This window comes from Canis lupus, chromosome 3 (assembly GCF_048164855.1).
Source record: "Canis lupus baileyi chromosome 3, mCanLup2.hap1, whole genome shotgun sequence".
Classification (NCBI taxonomy): Eukaryota; Metazoa; Chordata; class Mammalia; order Carnivora; family Canidae; genus Canis; species Canis lupus.
Window position 1 is genome coordinate 28411122 of NC_132840.1, and position 20876 is coordinate 28431997.

Below are 20876 nucleotides of genomic sequence, written 5' to 3' on the forward strand. Positions count from 1 at the left end.
TATTGTATCACCTGCCTGAGACTGGCTATATAATTTCTGAGGCTGGTGCAAGATGAAAATGCAGAACCGTATTTTAAAACTTTTAGGAATTTCACGACAGCAACGGCAGAGCATTAAGCCAAGCACAGGACCCTGTGTGATTGCCCAGGTCAGCCGTCTGTGAAAGTGGCCCTGCTTCTGCTGAGATTCAGAATTAGCCATTTGAGGCATATGTACTACCCATTATCTCCAATACCCCAAGACTCCTCCAACTTCCCCTCCACCTCCTACCCCTCATCCCTCCACCGGTGCTTTCAGCTGCAAAGTACAAACACCCAAAGCAAATTGGCTTCGACGACAAGGAAATGTATTGGATCACATGACTAAAAGCCAAGAGAAAGCTTGGGCTTTGGGACCTGTCTAATCTGCTGGCTCTGGCTCAGTTTCCCCACCTTGCTCTGGGTTCTGCCCTCATGGGCAATGACATCATCCTCAGGGTGGAAGCAAGAAGGATTGTATATCTGACCTCTACCAACTGTTCACCACAGTGCTGTTCGCTGACCCAACCTTGGATTCTTAGACCAAGAACTAGCAGGAATGGGGGAAGTAAAATTACCTTTACTGATTTCAGCAGCCCCTTCACCACCCTGCTGAGGTTCACCCCTGAACCACATTGCTGTTGCACCACGATGGGTATTGTAGAGACAAACTCACACGACGCACCAGTGCCTGCCCATATGCTTGGTGAAAGCTGTCATGAGCAGCCACGTTTTCTAGCATATGACACTGACCTCTAGCCATATTTGTTGGGGACAAGGGTACCCACACCTGACGACCAACCATCCATTGGCTACATGTTGCCCTATAGAAAGATGGGTTGGACCAGATTGTTGCTCTGGGCATTTGAAGGAAGAAACTACAGGAGCTCGAGAGAAGGGGGGCCAGTTAATGTTTAAATTGGAAGTTTAAACATTACAACATAAAAAGAAGTCAGAGAGGCCACTGTGGGTCTCGTGTAACTGAAATCATGAGCGGGAACGGACATCAGCAGAAGCCACAGAGCAGAGATGTTGAGTGAGAGGCGAGAAGCAGGAGGTCAGGAAACCGAGGTGCTGAGTAGCCTCCCGAAAGAAGGGCAGAGTGAAACCCACAAACACCTGCTCCTTAGAGCCTGAGGGCAGCCCTGCATCCAGGGGGAACTCTAAGTCTGCGAGCTTCACGAGCTTCACGGGTGCTCTTTGCTATTCTTCCCTGTTCTCCCAGTGGGTTTTTCTCACAACGAAGGGAGCCTTGTCTCAAACAAGGGATCTTAGATGTATGTAACTGCACTTTTCAGCTAAGAGGAGAAACATACAAGAAAAGAGCCTTCAGAATTCAGAACTCAGAACTCGAAGGAGAGCCACTCTGCCAGGCTTTGGGGATGCTGCAATGAACGTGGGACAGGGGGGGATGGGGGGACGCTCTCCAAGACCTCACTGTGTAGCCTTGGGGGAGGGGAGGAGGCAGACAGGTAAACAAGTAATTATGCTGTGGTGTGATGAGCATGACAGGGAAAGGAAGGAAATGATTAAAAGGTCCCCAAACTCTGCCATCTCTGAGGGAAATGTCCCCCAAAGCTTCTACCACATTTAGAATGTGTGCTCTAAGCAAGGATGAGATACAAATGTTGGATAATAAACAAGCATATGGCCAAATTCTTCAGTTCCCCTCCCCACTGTTTCCCCTGGATCTGTAATCCTTCCAGCTCCATGAGAAAGAATGAAAAACAAACAAATAACCAAGATTTATCCTGAGAGCTTTGCACAGATTAGTCCTTACAGTGGGTAAAACCCACAAAGTACAGCTTGTAGTTACTGAGAACTCTGATAACCAAAAACCATATCCATGGTAACTGATCAGAAACATCGGAAATCTATGACATAGGAATCTCTGATGAAACAGAGTAATCAGATGGATGATACTGACTTATGAATCTAGTTATGGAATTTTATGAGAAAAAGCAGAGGAGGGAGAAGGAAGAGGGTTCACATCTCAACAGCACATCCATCTGCGTCAGAACAAATAACCTCACCTTGATTCCAAGGGACTTGCCTTTCTCTCTGAAAATACCCAGGGATCTGAGACTGAAGAGCTGGGCGTGTGTTGGTAGGTTGGGAAGGCCACAGGAAATGAAGAACTTGCATATTTCTTTTTTTTTTAAGATTTTTATTTTTTTAATTTATTTTTAAGATTTTATTTATTTGATATAGAGAGCACAAGCAGGGGGAGCAGCAGGCAGAGGGAGAAGGAGAAGCAGACTCCCAAAGGAGCAGAGAGCCCAATGGGAGTCTCGATCCCAGGACCTGGGATCATGACCCAAGCTAAAGTCAGATGCTTAACCGACTGAGCTACCCAGGTGCCCCAAACTTGCATATTTCTAAGGGAAGATTTTTTTTTTAGATTATTTATTTGTTTTTTGTTTTTTTTTTTTTTATTTATGATAGTCACAGAGAGAGAGAGAGAGGCAGAGACACAGGCAGAGGGAGAAGCAGGCTCCATGCACCGGGAGCCTGACGTGGGATTCGATCCCGGGTCTCCAGGATCGTGTCCTGGGCCAAAGGCAGGCGCCAAATTGCTGCGCCACCCAGGGATCCCTATTTATTTGTTTATTAATGAGACACACAGAGAGAGAGGCAGAGACACAGGCAGAAGGAGAAGCAGGCTCCCTGCGGGGAGCCCGATGCGGGACTCCATCCCAGGACCCCAGGATCATGACCTGAGCCAAAGGCAGATGCTCAACCACTGAGCCACCCAGGCGCCCCTCTAAGGAAAGATTTAACCACACTTTCTTTATCCACTTATCTATCCCATGGGCATTCAGTACCCGCACTGTACATTCACAGGTGGATACTTTTTTTTCTTTTAAAGATTTTATTCATTCATTCATGAGAGACACAGAGAGAGAGAGAGAGAGGCAGAGGGAGAAACAGGCTCCATGCAGGGAGCCCGATGCGGGACTTGACCCAGGACTCCAGGATCTGGGCCAAAGGCAGGCACTAAACCGCTGAGCCACCCAGAGATCCCTACAGGTGGATATTTGATATTGAAAGGCTGATTTAAGAAAGTGTTGAGTCCTACAGGTGGGAAATCCTCTGGCCAGAACTCTGCAACAAAAAGGTCCAAAGAAATTTACTCCAAACTTTGGAGAGGGACATTCGCTTAATTCTTTCAGGGACATAATTACAGATTTTCTCTCTCCTCGCCTCATTGAGACCTCGCTAACATACAAAATGTGCTGTTAAAATCTGAAAGAAATAGCACTGTATAAATCATAAAGACTGAAATTTAATTTTTAGATGACAATAGAGAAAAGCGAGCCTGAGAAGACAGCCCTAAGGTCACCCAAAGGGGACAAGAATTGATTTCTTCATGGAGTCACTGTTCAACAAACCCCCAGCCAGATGTGGCCTGGCAAATGTCCACATCTGTATCAGGGAATCTAAAGCCATCCTTTCATACTTAGAAAATAAATTAATAACCAAGCAAGTCATGATTACATTAACAGCGCAACAGCTGCCTATCTGATGATTTGGAATGGGCAGTAGTATATGGAAGTTACATTTTCGGAGTCAATGAATGAGTTTTGATAATTGAGTTTATCCCTTGCAATGAGTACAGTTCTAGGAAATCTAGAAAAAAGTGTTACGGGCTTTGTTTGCCTAAGTGTTTCCTGAGAAGGACCATTAGCTTCATAAGACTTTTCGGATGCTTTGTGGTCATTCCATCCAGGACAGGATTTTCGGTGGCGCTTTCCAGCACCACTTTCAGCCCAAGGAACCCCTTTTTTAAATAACATATGGAAAGGCAAACAAATCACACAGAAAGAAGTCCGGCAGCTGTCTGCTTGGTGAATGGCTAGGAGGGGCTACCCCTTTTCTGTAGCTGAACCCCACATCAATCACACAGTAGCCCTAGAGGGGGTACTATGGAGCACAGTTCAAAAACCACTGCATTATCCACAATAAGCCTCTATGATTCTTTCCTAGTTAATGGCCTATGGCTGAAGCTTTAGGAGGATTTGGGCTTGGGTTGGCCTTGGTTTGGGTCTGCATTTGCAGAAAGAAGATAGCTGTCTGGAAAGAGAAGGCATTGGGGAAAAGCAGCAAGGGATGGAAGATAATCTGGGGTAGGAGGAGCCTGGGAGTCACACAGATAGGGTACCCTGAGGGATACCATACGATAGGAAGGAAAGAGAAGATCAGGATGAGACAAGGACATAAAGGGTCTTAAAGACCAAGCTAAGAAATTTGGCCTTTGTCCTGTGTCACTAGGCTCTGTGTCTAGCTGATCAGATCAGTTCCCTAAGGCTCCCGTAACCAAGTGCCAGAGACTGGGGGCCTTACACCACAGGAATTTATATCCTCACAGTTCTGGAAGCTGGAAGGCTGAGAGTAAAGTGTTGGCAGGTTGATTTCTTCTGAGGCCTTTCTCCTTGGCTTCTGGATGGCCACCTTCTCCCTGTGTCTTCACATGGTCGTCCCTCTATACATCTGTGAGTGTCTCGTCTCCTCTTCTTGTGAGGACACTAGTCATGTTGGATCAGGGCCCACCCTAATGACCTCATTTTGACTTAATCACCTCTTTACAGACCTTGTCTCCAGATGCAGTCACATGCTGAACTGGGGGTTAAGAGTTCAATGTATGAATTTTGGGCGACACATTTCAGCCCATAACATTTTTTTTTGAAGATTTTATTTATTTATTCATGACAGACAGAGAGAGAGAGAGGCAGAGACACAGGGCGAGGGAGAAGCAGGCTCCATTCAGGGAGCCCGACGTGGGACTTGATCCCGGGTCTCCAGGATCACACCCCAGGCTGAAGGTGGCACCAAACCACTGGGCCATCGGGGCTGCCCAGCCCATAACATTTAGATTTATAATGTAACACACACATTTATTTATATATATATATAAACATAAATATATTATATATAAATATATATAATATATATAATACATATAATATATATAAATATACACTTTAGGGGGGCTTTAGAAAAATCATCTAGCAATAGTGCAGAATAAACTGGCTGGCTCCAGGCATAGCACAGAAGTGGAGGGAGAAAAAGTGGGAGTGAAGTATGAAGCGCGGGCCCATGGCACTGCTGTAGAACAGCACACATACAAGAAGAGAATGGGAGGTAGTTGGAATCCAATGCTGGCTAGGATGATGCAATCAGAGTACCACAGGGGTTTGGAGAAGAGAGAAAAACCAGAGTGGAGGGCAGAAAGTGTGGTGGGGGGCTGTGGACTGATTGCACCAGGAAGGGTGGGTAGGTTTGAGCTAGGAGAATTGAGGGAGGTTCTGTGTTAATGAAGAGGTGAAGACAGAGCCACAGGACAGGCTTTCCATCTTGGAGCTACAGTTTGCAGACCTCCACTTGTAAGACCTGGACAGGACTGCATTGCTGGGCTCTTCTTAGCCAAATTCATTAGCTTAGGAAGCTGCTGCTCAGAGCACAATATTTAAATATGAAGGACTTTGCCCTTGTATCTTCATTGATCCTGAAGAAATGCCCAGAGGTAATGCTGAGAACCCCAATCCTCAGAAAGAACATTTCCTTCCTTTGGTGATTTGGTGATTTGTTTTATTTTGTTTTGGGTTTTTTTTTTTTTTTTTTTTTTTTTTTGCATTTTTATCCTGTTACAACACACTAAGGAACCTCTCATTGCCTCCAAAGCGCTCCTAGGCACTCACACTAGCTCCCCGTGGAGTATAAGGGAGGGGCACTCAAGTCACAGGGAGCCTGACATCCACCATCATGTGTGTGTTTCTTTTTTTTTTATATATTTTTTTAAAGATTTATTTATTTATGATAGACATAGAGAGAGAGAGAGAGAGAGAGGCAGTGACACAGGCAGAGGAATAAGCAGGCTCCCGTCATGGAGACTGCGGGGCTTGATCCCAGGACTCCAGGATCACGCCCTGGGCCAAAGGCAGGCGCTAAACCACTGAGCCACCCAGGGATCCCCCATGTGTGTGTTTCAATGGCACTGATTTTAAAGGAATTTTTAGAAGGGCTCAAATAACAATCTAGAAAAGCCAGACTCCAGAGAACAATGAGAAAATGTAAAGAAGCCAAATATAAAAATACTGGCACATGCAAAAGAAAAGAAAAAAATCAATTCACTCCCCCAGATTACAACTGGAAATTCCCAGAGGAACAGGTAGATTTTTGGAAGAGGAAAAGAGATTATATTTTATGGGAAGAGATACAATAACCATTCTCCTCCCATAAAGCAAGTGATGGAAGATTGTCTCTGCTCCATAGATACACACACTGCACATTTTCTGAATAATACCAACAGGAAATCAATAGGATCTTCTATATGTGAAAAGACATTATCTCTCACAAAAACTTGCCATTCACTGTTAATCTTGGTCCTGGGACAATAAGTAGACTTTAAATCCAGATCTTTGTTTATTTTCTAATTATTATTTGTTTAGAAGTAATCATGTTCAAAGCTTCACCCTTCATTAGAGCCAAAGAGCCTTCAGGTAACACTCCATGACAAGTGTCTCCACCTCAGGTCAGATCATCTCCAGAAAGCCCCCTCCCAGTTGCATCCACGCTGGGTGAAGGGCCATATCGTTAGCCACCAAAAGCTTTATCAGGGCATAATTTGGCAGCTATGACAGGCTTGACAGGATTTATGGGATCTCCTGGTTTTTTGCCTCCATTGATCTGAAATAGAACCAAAGTTAATATTAGCAAAGAGCACTTTGTGCTGGGGTAATTTCCCATGAAAGGCTTTGGCTACTGTTGGCTTTGAACATCTATTATCCAAGTGCTCTTGGCCAACTCTAGGTCATAAGTTTCATAATACTCAAAAGACTAAATTTCCTTGTCTCTCCTTCCATATGAGACTCTAACCACCATCCTGGTGAAATCTCCCATTTTTCCCAGACACTAATTTAATTGTCACTGGGTATAAACCTCATTAGTATCAAGTTTGGATTTAGCACTGGCTCTGTCCTTGTATTAGTTTCCTGGGGTTGCGTAACAAAGTGCCAAACACTAGATGTTTTAAAACAAGAGAAATGTACTCTCTTGCAGTCTGGAGCCCAAGGTGTCAGCAGGCCTGAGCTCTACCTAGGACCCTAGGGGAAAGGATCCTTCCTGGAAGCTTCCAACTTCAGTGGTGGACAGAAGCCCTGGTGTCCCTGAGCTTGGAGCTACATGACTCCAGTGGCACAGCCACCCTCTCTCCATCTTCACATGCTCTTCCCTGTGTGCATGTCTACATCCAGATTTACTTTTTTTATAAGGACACCAGTCATATTGGATTAGGACCCACCTTAACGACCTCATCTCACTTGATGACCTCTCTAAAGACCCTATTTCCAAACAAAGTCACATTTGGAGTACTGAGGACTGGACTTCAATATATCTTTTTTGGAGGACACAATTCAGCCTAAAATAGCCCTCAAGGAATTCACCTCTTATTTCACACAGCCTAGACAATACCTCGTATGGTTGAACTAGGGGTTCTTGACTTTGACACAAGTGACATAGTGGTGGAATAAATCTTTGTTGTGGGAAACTGTCTTGCATATTGCAGGATGTTCAGCACAATCCCTGGCCTCTACCAACTAGAAGTACAGGGATATACCCCTCCTGCCCCTTGTGACAACCAAAACTGTCCCATGACAGGGGTGTCTGGGTTGCTCAGTCAGTTAAGCATCTGACTCTTGGTCTCAGGCCAGGTCATGATCTCAGGGTTGTGAGTTCAAGCCCCGCACTGGGCTCCATGCTGGGCATGGAGCCTACTTAAAATATATGTATATATATTTAAAATAAATTAAATAAAAATGTCTCTTGACAAATGTCCCCTGAGGGGGCAACCCATCCTGAGACCATGGACGTAGATAAAAAGTAAACCAAGCTTATAAAGATGCTTCAAGTCAACTGAATGCTGAAGAAATTAGGGTGGCTCATGTCCATCAACAAAGAGTTCCTAAAAGAGACAGACAAGTCCTGAGCAATCATCTCACTGTCTGCATTCCTTCATTAATTTAACAAATATTTATTGAGTGCCATTTACATGTTGGGTGCTGAGCTGGCCCTGGTAGGGAAAGCAGAGAATGAAAGAGATTTTAAAACCCCTGACTTAAACATCATACATTTTAGTGGGGAGGCTGAAAGTAAACAAGATGAATAAAACATATGTTAGCTATTGATGAATGTGAATGAGAAAAAGACAAAACTGAGCAAAAAAGATGGGGGGGAGGGGAAAGGTGAGAGGAGGAGGAGGTATGCTGAAAGTTTTGACAGAGTGACCTGAGAAGGGCCCACTGAGACAGGGGGTGCACACCTAAGGAGTTGGGGACTGGGAGTCAGGCCAAGCAGATTTGGGGCAAGGAGGGCAGCAAGCAGAGAGAACTGCAGGCAGGGACATTCTTGGGGTGTCTGAGGAATAGGAGGAGACCTGGCTGCAGCAGGACAGATAACACAGGGCCTTCGGGTCAGAACAGAGACGTGCCATCGCTCTGGTGACATGAGAAGTCAGTGGGTGTGTGTGGGAAGGGGTGATCCGTGGCTTAGTGTGTTGGGTGATGTGACATGCGGTGAGGTTCTGAACGCATGTACCTGAAGGCAGGGCTGAGAAGATGTATGCCTGTGCCAAATGTGGGCTGCAAGGGAAAGAAGAGGTCTTTGGCTTCAACAAATGGAAAAGTCGAGTTGGTATTAACTGAAATGAGAAGTCTGCAGAAGGAGCAAGCTTGAAGGAAATGTCGGGAAATTTGGGTTTTTTACATTACAGAATTTATTATTTTGACCATCTTTAACTCTGCAGCCCTGTGGCACTTAATCCAGTTGTTGTGGTGCCACCATCACCGCCATCTATCTCCAGAACTTTAACATCTTCCCCAGCTCATGCTCCTTGAACACGTGCTGCCCCCCAGCTCCTGGCAATCACCGTCCTACTCTGTCTCTAGGGCGTGACTACTCTAGGAACCTCACATAAGTGAATCTCACAATATTTGTTCTTTTGTGACTGGCTTATTCCACTTAGCATAACAGAGGAATTTCAAGGTTGATCCACATGGTAGCATGTCAAAATCTACCTTTTTTAATGCTGAATAATATTCCACATATGCATGGACCACTTCTTGTTTACCCAGTCACCTGTTGATGGACACTTGGGCTGCTGCCACCTCTCAACCATCGCGAATGACACTGCTAAGAACATGGGTGTCCAAATGTCTGTCTGAGTCCCCACTTCCAGTTCTTTGGGATAAACACCTGGGAGTAGAATCTTTCAGTTATATGGTAATCTTGTTTAAGTTTTTGAAGAACTGTCCTATCATTTTCCACAGCAGCTGCACCATTTTACATTCCTACAGCAGGTGCGCGGGATTCCAATTTCTCCACATCCTTGCCAACACCTGCTACTTTCTGTTTGTTTTTTAATACTCATACTAATGGGTTCAAAGTGGTATCATAATGTGATCAGAAAGGTTAGTTTTGTCTACATTAAGTTTGAAATGCCTAATTAGACAGACAAGGAAATACATCAACTTGGATACATGGATCTGGATATTAGTGGAGAGGTTGGGGCACTTGGACAAATTTGGGAGTCAGAACCTTAGGGCGACTGGCTGAAATCATCTAGGTCTGCACTGTCCAATATAGTAGCCCCTAGCCATCTGTGGCCATTTAAATTTATATTAATTAAAATTAAATAAAATTTAGGAGTACCTGGGTGGCTCAGTCAGTTAAGGATCTGCCTTCGGCTCAGGTCATGATCCCAAAGTCCTGGGATGAAGCCCCATGTCGGGCTCCCTGCTCAGCAGAGGGTCTGCTTCTCCTTCTTCCTCTGCTCCTCCCCCTGCTTGTACTCGCTCTCTCTCACTCTCTCTCTCCCTCAAATAAATAAATAAAATCTTTTTAAAAAATTAAATAAAATTTAGGTTTTATCTCCTTAGTTACACGAGCTACATTTCAAGTATTCAAAGGCTACATTTGACTAGTGGTTATTGTTTGTTATGGACAGCACAGATAGAGAGCATTTCTAGCCCTGCAGATAATTCCACTGGACAGTGTGCTGCTGTAGGGAATATGTAAGAGTCAAAAAAAAAAAAAAAAAAAAAGAGGTCCAAGCACTGAATCATAGGGCACTTCAACACTGAGATCTTAATGGAGCAGGGTACAGGTTGACCTAAAGGTAAAGCAACCAAATGTCCCTCTTTTCCAGGGACAGTCGAGATTGTGCTTGTTAGCCTGAAATAATTAATAGCAGCCTTTTTCAAGGGCACCTGGGTGGTTCAGTCAGTTAAGCAACTGACTCTTGATCTCAGCTCAGGTTTGGATCTCAGGGTCCTGAGTTCAAGCCCTGCGTTGGGCTCCACACTGGGCATGGAGCCTACTCAAAAAATAGCAACTCCTTTCATTCTGAAAAGCATTCCAGTTTGAGTGATAATATGGTCACCCCACCTACTCTGAAGTAAGTTACTTTACAGGTAATGTCTCCTTTAAAGCAAGGGTGAGGAGCTCCAGTGATTCAGAATCCATACCGGGGCTCCTCCACCAGATGCACATCAGTTACCATGAGCCAGTTAGAGGACTGGTTACGGTCTGCTTCTCCTTGTGACTTACCCTTGGAGAAGTCTGTGCACGATGGAAGCTGTGCCTCCAGTACTGGCAGGAAGCAGGTGTTCTCACAGCACCTGTCCTCAGGGTCATGAGCACTAGCACATAGCCCTGGGTCGCCATCCCCTTCTGTTTGTTGGTTCTGATGCACTACTCCGGAGATGAGTTTTGATGGGTAATGATTTGGCCGTGATGTCTCCTGCTAGGATTTCCACCTCACTTGCAGCCTACCCTGTGGGGATCAACTGGTTATTTACAGCAAATCTTACCTTTCTTGTTAACATTTACATACACGTGCAACAATAGCCGAGATCCTCAAGAGCAAGGTATGTGAAGATCTGAAGTGCTCCCATGTCACGACATGTTTCATCAGCCAGGTGGGCTGGAATATGGCATAAAATCAGGAAGTTAGGAACACACATTCCGAAATCCCCGGGGACATCTTCAGAATGAGTGAAACCCCATGGCTGGCAGAAACAATAGCAGAATTCTGAAGTTCAGATGCACATTGGCACCATTCTATCTCAACCTTTCATTTCCATGGAAACCATTCATGATGCCACAAAACGGGGATGCTGACCAGAGTTGAGAAAGGAGTAGCAGCACTGAAATGAGCTTTCAAGTGAGCTTGTGGCAGAGGGAAGGACAGGAAAAGACAAGGAACCGGACCTAGAGTGTTTTTTTAGGGACAGTGGCACTCTCGGGGTGCCCAGGAGGAGCACTGGTAACCCCCCATCACAGCCCACTGACCCAGAGTTGGTTCTGATGACATGGCTGGCTGCATGTTCCACCCAAAATCTGCTTTACTTTTTTCTTATGCAAAAAGTGTGCTCTTCAGTCAACAGTAAAGGGCTCTTGGCCCTATAACTCAAACACAGAAAAGCATGGGATTGGGAGGAGCAGATGTCGTCCACGATATTAGCCATAGTAACAAAGTATCACAAAGTGGAGGACCATAAGAACCCAAAATCTATTCTCTCACAGTTCTGGAGGCCAGAAATCTCAAACCTGGTTCTTAGCAGAGCCGTGCTCCCTCTGATGACTCTTGCGGAGGACCCCTTTTCCAGCCTCTCGTGGCCACTGGCATCCCTTGGTTTACAGACACATTGCTCCAACCTCTGGCTCTGGCTTTGCAAGGACCCTCTCCCCTGTGTGTCCATGCCTCAAATCTTCCTCTGCATTTTCATGTAAGAACACCTGACTTTGGATTTAGGGCCCACCCTAAATTTGGATTTAAATTTAAATTTAAATTTAGGGTGGGCCCTAAATCCAAGATAATCTCATCATGAGATCCTTAATTACATCTACAAAAGACCCTTTTTCTGGGTAAGGTCACCTTCACAGGATCCAGGAATTAGGACTTGGACATACCTTCCTGGGGGTCACTAATCTACCCACCACACCCTCATGACAGGACATTTTGCCCTGGGGGATGCAAAAATTCACATTCTTGGCCCTGAATAGGCATCCCTGCAGGTCTTGAGGCTTTGGCCAATTTCAGAGGAATGCCATGACCAGTTGCTATCTTTGTGAGACCCGGGCAAGGCAGGGAATCTGAGTCGTTGCCATGGTGATCCCACACCTTGAAACTTTTGTCCTTTCGTATTGTTTGCCAGGAACTAATTACTCTAAAATCACGTGAAGCACCTGAATCCAAGACGTGGGCTGTTTCTGGAGGAAACTCAGTGCTCAGAGTGGGGGCCTTCCTCTTCCTTCATCAAACAAACCAAGTCTGTGACATTCTTTGGATTTTTTCCCAAACGACCATTGTATTAGGCTTAGCAACAACCTTGAACATAATCAGACACATCTGGGAGTGAGGAGCAGAGTTTGAAGGGGAAGGAAATGCTCCTAATACCACGTTCCACCACTTGGATCCAGAAGAGATTTTGAAAACACTCGACTCAACAGAAATGCGGGTGGTAACACGGACAGGAAAGGAAAAGCCTCTGCATGAACAGCTTATCATGATTAATATGGCTCCGCCAGGCCGGGGCTGGTTACATGAGGAGCTGGAAGAGGGGCCAGGCAGCGGGTGAAAGCCTGCTTCTCTGGGAAACTGCACAAACTTGGAGAAGTTTTTGTTTACCCTTCCTGCAGTTTTCATGCAGGTGAGCGTGTAAAAATGAAGATTTTGGTAAATTCATCAGAGTTTCAGCCCAGATAGAATTTTGGCTGCGGGTTCTGCGGGTAATTTCCTTTTTCATAAAATAAGGACCCGTGCGCCTGTCCTCTTGTAACGCATCCATCTCCTTCTGGGCTCAGCGTCCTGCTGGAGGCCGTGGGCTGGGGCCTGAGCACATGGCCCCGCTGAGCCCCTGAGAACCTACCAGAGAGGAGAATGCAGAGGAAAACCCTCTCCTTCTTAGGGGCATTTCCCAGCGGAGACAGTTCTTACTCTTATGACACTGTAATTCAGACCAAGCTCAGGGAAGAGTGGTAAGTCAGGAAGAGGAAAATAAAGTTAGGGTGGTCTTTCAACTTTATCGTTATCGTTATGGACGGAGGTTATGCATTTTTTTTAAATAACAGGACAATTAAATACATCGCCCACAAAAATATGAAAATGGCCCCACCTCTGGACAAGCAAGGGATGCAGCTACCATTTATTTCCCTAAGCCTTTCCCCTTGTGCTCCAAACCTTCAAGAACAATTTTCTTTGCCCACTTCTGTCAATTGGGACCACAGGTCTGCCCTCTGCTGGTTAAGGGACATCCAAGATCCAAGCAGTATTAGGACTGGGAAGGGGATCACGTCAGGCCCCTTAGCCACCTGCCTCGCCAGGGATGCAAAAAAGTACTTACTCCCTGACTCATAGATGCTTCATGTTGGACTCAGAGCTGTTGAGTGGGCAACAGAACATTTGCCACCCTTGCAGGTCCCCGATAACTTCACACACCACATGTCCAAGGGAAGTATAAGATAAAGCTGACGTTACCGCACATACGGCTCAAAGGCTTCTCAAACACCATTATACAAATCAATCTAAAAGGGAAAAAACTAAACATCAAGGCAATCATAAGTGGAGATAGATCTGGATCTGAATCCTGGTTTCACCGTCTACAAGCTCCAAGGGCTGTGGCAAACACCTGCCTGAGCCCAGCTTCTTTCTCTGTAAAGGGAAGCTATTAATCATTATATCAGAGAATTAAATGAGATGTATGAGTTAGCACAGTGCCTGGCACATAGTAAATATTCTATAAATAAGCTTAAATAGCTTTCTATTTCAATTCATTAAATTCTAGAAGCTAGTAATTTTTTCTCTGAGTGCCCACAGTAAGAGAAGCCAATATTGGAGAAGGTGGTCCTTGTGGTTTCTGACCAGTATCCTCACCTCTGTCTCTCCAGGGGTCTGCTGGTAACATCAGAGACATTTTTGGTGGTCCCAACTGGGAGTGGTACTACTGGCATCTGGTGGGTAGAGGTCAGGATGCTGCTAAGTAAGCTTCCTACAGTGCACAGGCTGGCCCCACAAGAAACTCATCCAGCACCAAATGTTGATAGCACTGAGTTTGGAAACCCTCTCTGACCTTTCTGTAAGTGTCTTTAGCTTTAACACTGAAGAACTAAGGCCTTGGCCAGCCACTTTCTACAACTGAAGTCATGCTTCCATCACGTTGAAAACAATTCAGAAATGCAAGCTGTAAGCCCTCACAATGTGTCAGGTTGGCCTTATGAGCAGTATTGATTCTCAGCTGAGTTCTGGAACTTTCCATCGCTGACTGACAGGCAACATTTCTGCTTACTGCTTGGCTTTCTTGATGTCAGTGACATCAGGAATAAAATCTCTGGATTTAAAAGCCACCCAAAGGACAGTCCGTGTGGCTCAGTGGTTTGGTGTTGCCTTCAGTCCAGGCTGTGATCCTGGAGACGGGGGAATGAGTCCCATATCGGGCTCCCTGCATGGAGCCTGCTTCTCCCTCTGCCTGTATCTCTGCCTCTCTCTCTGTGTGTCTCTCATGAATAAATAAATAAAATCTTAAAAATAAAATAAAAGCCACCCAAAGTCAAGAGGTCAAGACTCTCAACATATCTTTAAATTTTTTAAATTGTGATAAAACACATACAACATAAAATTTACCACTTTAATCATTTTTAAGTGTACAGCTCAATAGGGTTAAGTATCTTCACATCGTTATATAACCAATCTCTCGAACTCTTTCCATCTTGCAAAACCAAAACTCAATACCCATTAAACAACTCCTCATCCCCCTTCCTTACAAGGACTCCTACTATTTTTATAAGATAAAATACTCATGTATTTTTTTAATGACCTACAGCAGCCATCTAGGCACCATAAGAGGATCCAGACCAAGCAGACACAGCTTCCAAGAATGCCAGGAATAACATGGAAAGAGTTTTCTTCTTCCTCCTTGATGAACTGTAGTTGAACAGCTGATCTACCCTTAACCACCTGGCTTTGGGCCTCTGGTTAGATAACAATACTCTTATTGTTTGGGGGGAGAAGAAACATATAAAAACAGATTAAAACACAATAAAACAGGGGTGCCTGGCTGGCTCAGTCAGTAGAGGATGCAGCTTTTAATCTCAGAGTCATGAGTTCAAGCCCTGCACTGAATGTGGAGCCTAATCAACATTAAAAAACTAAAATAACCAGCCAACCAATCAAATACCCAGAGATTTTTCTTTGAAGTTGGCACTTAATTTAAAAGAAGACATTTTTTCAAACCTGGCCTGACTCTGTAGTCAGGGCAGGTCCTACTCAACCACCCCCTGTGACCAAGTCACCTCCGCCTCTCTCTCCTTGGATTTCCAAAGAAGATGGGAAAGGGAGATGGATAGCTTACCAAACTACAGAGCTACGCACTTCATGAGATCAGGGATGTTTGGGGAGAAGGCCGATCGATCCCAATCCAGAAAGACTTAGGGCTTCCCTTGGCTCAGCTGTGCTCCTGGGGTCCCTGGCACTGCAGCCTGAGCTCTGTCTCCCTGCCGAACAATGGATGAAAACACCTCTCTACTTCTCCCTTTCCATCATTTTGCTTCCAGCTCGCTTTCCTCTTGGTTTTGGCACACATTAAATACAAGCGTGCACCTTAAGCTTTTATTATACGCCAGGCACACAATGCTGCTGGATATATAAATACAAACTATTTCAAGCACTTGCCTCAGGAGCTTACAGTCTAAAAGAGGAATAAATGTGTAGATGGTGGAAATCTGTCCCTGAAATACAAGTGGTACAAATGGACATTATGTTGTACAAAGGGACTGAGATTAAAACTGACAAGACACATGTAGGAGTTTGTCTTTGCTCCCTCCACAAATCCTAATGAAAGAATAATAAAGGAATCAAACAGGTATAAATGCACATGGACACAATGCATGGAAGATGACATGGGACAAAGGACAGGACAAAAATGTGAAAGATGTAACAGACTCAGATTACAGCTTTCTCCACTTGACTAAATGCCTGTGGGGTGAGGGGAGACAATGGAAAAGTGGATTGGTTTGTGCTACAGGATCTAAGAGTGGTTCAGGATTGGAGGCTGGGCAGGGGTATTACTAGTCTGCACACGGAATAGTTTAGAACCCCAGATATCCTTCCTCAATCTACCCAACTAGGCAACTACCCCCTCATCGGCACCCAGTAGGAGGTTTATTATCTGGTGAGGCTCAACAAGAAAGGCTCTGGAGTCTAGATATCGAGCATAGCTAGATACTAGATATCATACTAACATGCTACTCCCTTGCCTGCAGAGCTTTTACCTACCCCATACAGGAGAAAGTAGGACTCCTCCTCCTCCTTTCCTCCCAGGGAAAACCAGTCCATTCAAGAGAAAAGACTTACAGATCTGACATCTGGAGGACCTTACCTAACAACTCTCCAAGAATCCCACCAGAAGAGTAGTCTTGAACATGTTCGTGGAGCTCCCATGAATAGACAGCCAAGGATCACCAGAGATTTGAGAAGCATACACACACACACACACACACACACACACACAGGCCAAAACAAACAGAAAAAAAAAACGAGCAGGAAATTAAAAAGTGAGAAGGTGGAATAAAACTTAGATACATTCTTAGAGATGTGAAAGAACATGCTGCCTATATGAAACTATTTTTAAGAAAAAATAATTAAAGAACAAGAGCTCTGGAAATTTTTTAAAAATATATTATGACATTTTAAAAAATCATCAAACTGATAAATATAGTTGGATCTCCAACAAAGATCAAAAAGATAGGGGATCCCTGGGTGGCGCAGCGGTTTGGCGCCTGCCTTTGGCCCAGGGCGCGATCCTGGAGACCCGGGATCGAATCCCACATCAGGCTCCCGGTGCATGGAGCCTGCTTCTCCCTCTGCCTATGTCTCTGCCTCTCTCTCTCTCTCTGTATGACTATCATAAATAAATTTAAAAAAAAATTAAAAAAAAAAGATAAAAGAATAGAAATAAATACATGTCCAAGAGGTCTGACATCACAATAAACATAGACCCAATAAGAATAGACCAAGAAAACCAATTAAGCAGAATTCAGTTACCAAACAGATATACTTCTCCAGAAGTGATGGACAGAAATGAACCCACTGAATGCATACCACCATAAATTTTAGAAGACCATACAAGGTACATCATCATAGAATTTCAGAAAACCAGGAACGACAATATTTCCAAAGAAAGAAGAAAAAAACAGTCACAATGCCATAGGAATTAGAGTCTGTCATATTGTCAGCAACGTTGGGAAACTGAGATTGTAGAGCAATGCCTTCAAAGTTATGAGGAAAATCATTGTTACAACCCAGACTTTTGTACCCAGTCAAACTATCTACCTAGCAAACTTGCCATCAAATATAAAGGTAACATAAGGGCACCCATGGTCTCAAATAACTGGGAAGATTTACTCCATCAAAACCAAGGAATGAAACAAACAAATAGGAAATAAGCATTCAGAAAGCAGGAGTGCCAACAGTGAAGACAGAGGAAGGGTCACCAGCAGTGACAGCCTAGGCAGGATGACAGCTGTGGGCAGGATGTATGTTCTATACATAAAATTCTAGAAAATGCAGACTAATCTACAACAATAAGTAGTGGATTGGCAATTTAACATCTCAATTATGGTAACGGATTCATGGGTGTTTACAAAGCTCATAAAATTGTTCACTCTAAATATTACACTTTTTACTGCACATAAACTATACCTCAATGCAGTAGTAAAAAAAAAATTTTGGGATCCCTGGGTGGCGCAGCAGTTTGGCGCCTGCCTTTGGCCCAGGGCGCGATCCTGGAGACCCGGGATCGAATCCCATGTTGGGCTCCCGGTGCATGGAGCCTGCTTCTCCCTCCTCCTGTGTCTCTGCCTCTCTCTTTCTCTCTCTCTCTCTCTGTGACTATCATAAAATAAAATAAAATAAATTTTAGGAAAATGAGAGAATCATAAAGTGGAAGGCTGGTCATGGAGAACTATCCACAAAGAAGTCATAGAGATAAAAAGAAGGAAGATATAAAAGAGAGCACAAAAAGCATACAGAATGGGGTGTCTGGTGGCTCAGTTGTTTGGGCATCCAGCTCTTGGTTTCAGCTCAGGTGGTGATCTCGGGGTCATGATCTTAGAATTGTGAGATCAAGCCCTGCATCAGGCTCTGTGCTCAGCAGGGAGTCTTGCTTTTCTCTCTCTCTCTCTCTCTCTCTCTCTCTCTCCCCCATAAATAAAATCTTTTTTTAAAAAGGATACAGAATACACTGAGAGGGTCTAACATGCTTAACCAGGATCCCAAAAAGAAACAAGGACATCACTTCACAGCAGCAATTGCAGACACCTAAAAGAAGAGAAGTGATATTGGGAACAACATGCTAGAAAACAAAATAATTGCCAAACTAGATTCCTCTACCCTGAGGGGGGAAAAATCCTTTCATACTAATAAAGGCAGATAAACAAAAGCCGAGAGTGTTGTTCAACAGCAGACCCCCCAAAAAATTCCACAAGGTGGTTTTGGGCTGAAGGTCAATGACCCTTCCTGGAAGCCCAGAGACACAAAAAAGGATGAAGAACAAGTTGGAGAACGGTTCTTTTTTTTTTTTTTTTTTTTTTTTTTCCTGGCTAGAAGCATAGCTCCATGAAGAAAGTCAAGAGGTGTAAGGCTGAAAGATGGGTGAACCCAGATCACAGAGGTCCTGCATGCCAGCAGGAGGAAAGAAGGGGGATGGATGCAGATAAACGAGAGGTCAAGAGAGATAGATAGTGAAACAGTGGAAATGGAGAGCTTACAATGATGTAGGGGCAACATTGCTACACGATGTCTGAGGTCCAGGCTGTTGGCAATTAAACAGACACCACTGGCTCCAGGTGCTCAGCACTGGCGGGGCTCAAGAGGTCATGGGAAACTTTGAGGAGGGAATTCTAATGAATGATGGGAGTGAGGGTCTGATTGCAAGAAGTGAAAAGAGCAGGTGGAAAGGAAGCAGAGGCAGCAGGTGCCCCCTCCACAGAGAAGTCTAACAGAGACCTAGGTCTACATCTCCAAAACAGAGCTCTTTGTTTCTCCCTCCAAATTCTTCCCTAGCTTCCTCAGCAGCATCCATAGTCTCACTACCTGGCAGCTCAAACCAAAATGCAGGAGTAACCACTGATTCCCCTTCCCACCCCCCTTCACTCCATCCCCCAGACCCAACCTATCTCACCAGTTACTCTTGACTCCAATGCAGTGAGTAGTCCCTGCCTGCCAGCCCCATGCTTCTGTCTTTCTGCAAGCCCACTCCCCTCTCTTCCTAGAATACTGCATGATCTCTAAGGGGTCAGGGTCGGGGTGAGGGACTGCTTCCATTCTTGCTCCCTCTAACCCTGTTCTCCCCCCCCCACAGTAATCCTTGGGGTGAGGAGCAGGAATTGGACCATGCTACTTCCCTGCTTAAAATCCTGAGATGGCTCCCCACTGTGATTGGAAGAACATTTAAATTCCTGACCACTATACTCCATGAGTCTTCCCTGACTAAGCTTCCCTAACATCTTTTCCTCCTGCTCTCCCCAACCTGCATCAGCTTTGAACTCACTGGCTCACTCCCTGTTCCTGGAGCACACCAAACGTCTTCCTGTCTCTGAGTCTTCACACCTTGAGGTCTTGCAAAGCTGGATTCTTCCCCCTCATTCAGTTCAAAATTACCTCCTCAGATCTTTCATAACCAGCCAGCCAACTTAACGTGACCTCCCTCCCTTGAGGTGTCCCACCATTGCATCACTGTGTTTAATTTTACTTATAATACTTAGCATCTGAAATTCTTATTAATTAACTAGTTTGTTGTCTGCACCTACCCCCTGCCCCACCCTCTTAGAGTGTTAATTCCACTAAAACAGAAATCATTTCCTTCTTATGAATTGCTGAAACACCAGTGCCCATTCCTGGATGTTGTCTTCAAACTCAAAGATAAGCTGAGTAGACACTATGGGGAATTTATAGAGTGTTAATAAGAGGCGAATGTAATAGGATTGCCAAGTAACACTGGGGGCCCATTGAAGTCAGATAGCATCAACTTTGTATTTTCCAGGACTTTCCCCAGCTATTCCCGACAGCCTGGGAGGAGTGCAGAAAGGTAGATAAGGAAGAAAAACCAAACTGAGAATGGATGTGGTGGACAGAGGCAAAGGTCAAAGGATTATGATATCACTGAATGACCAAGAAAGCAGATAGGGAGGGGACCCCAGCTGGGAGCTGATGGATTAAGATGGATTAACACCTAGGAACCAAGGACCTAAAGTTGCAAACAGCAGGGGAAACTGGTACCCTTGCACCGTGGAGGGATGACATTGCAGGTAAAATGCTGAGTTCCAAAGGCAGGAGCTCTGAATTGGAGATTTTGGAGATGCATGCTCTGTCGGGATGGTGAGATCTGAAACCGGTGAGTTGAGAAGCCCCTAGTCCATCCGTGCGCTGCTGCCAGAGCCCCCGAGGCTGGGTTCAGCTCTGCAGCTTCTCAGCAACAGTCTCTGCACAGCAGGTATGGTCCTTCCTCTGGGTGACTCAACCCTTCTGCAATTATTATCTTGGCTAAAGATATAAATGACAAGTCCCCGAAATGCTAAAGGAGGCGATACCATCAAGAAAATTTAATTCTTGAGTGCCTGCAGACTTTCCCTTCTTTTCTTCAGCTAAGGACTTTTTTCCCCCTAACTCCTCTTAACAGGGTTATCAGAGCTCATGAGGGAAAGGAAGGACAGGCAATGAATGGCAAGCAAGCACTGAATCCCAATCTGGACTCAATGACAAGAGAATAATAAAAAGATGAGAAGTAACTTTTCCTCCTGAATTGTAGA

The 20876-nt window shown here is 44.7% G+C and overlaps 1 long non-coding RNA gene across 1 annotated transcript; it reads right to left on the reverse strand.

Moving 5' to 3' along the window:
* Positions 1 to 6427: 6427 nt before the first annotated feature.
* Positions 6428 to 11338, reverse strand: LOC140630163 (uncharacterized). Its single transcript, XR_012027967.1, has 2 exons — positions 10883 to 11338; positions 6428 to 6704 (listed from the first exon to the last, which is right to left on the reverse strand). It is a non-coding gene; the product is annotated as an uncharacterized lncRNA (long non-coding RNA).
* Positions 11339 to 20876: the final 9538 nt, after the last annotated feature.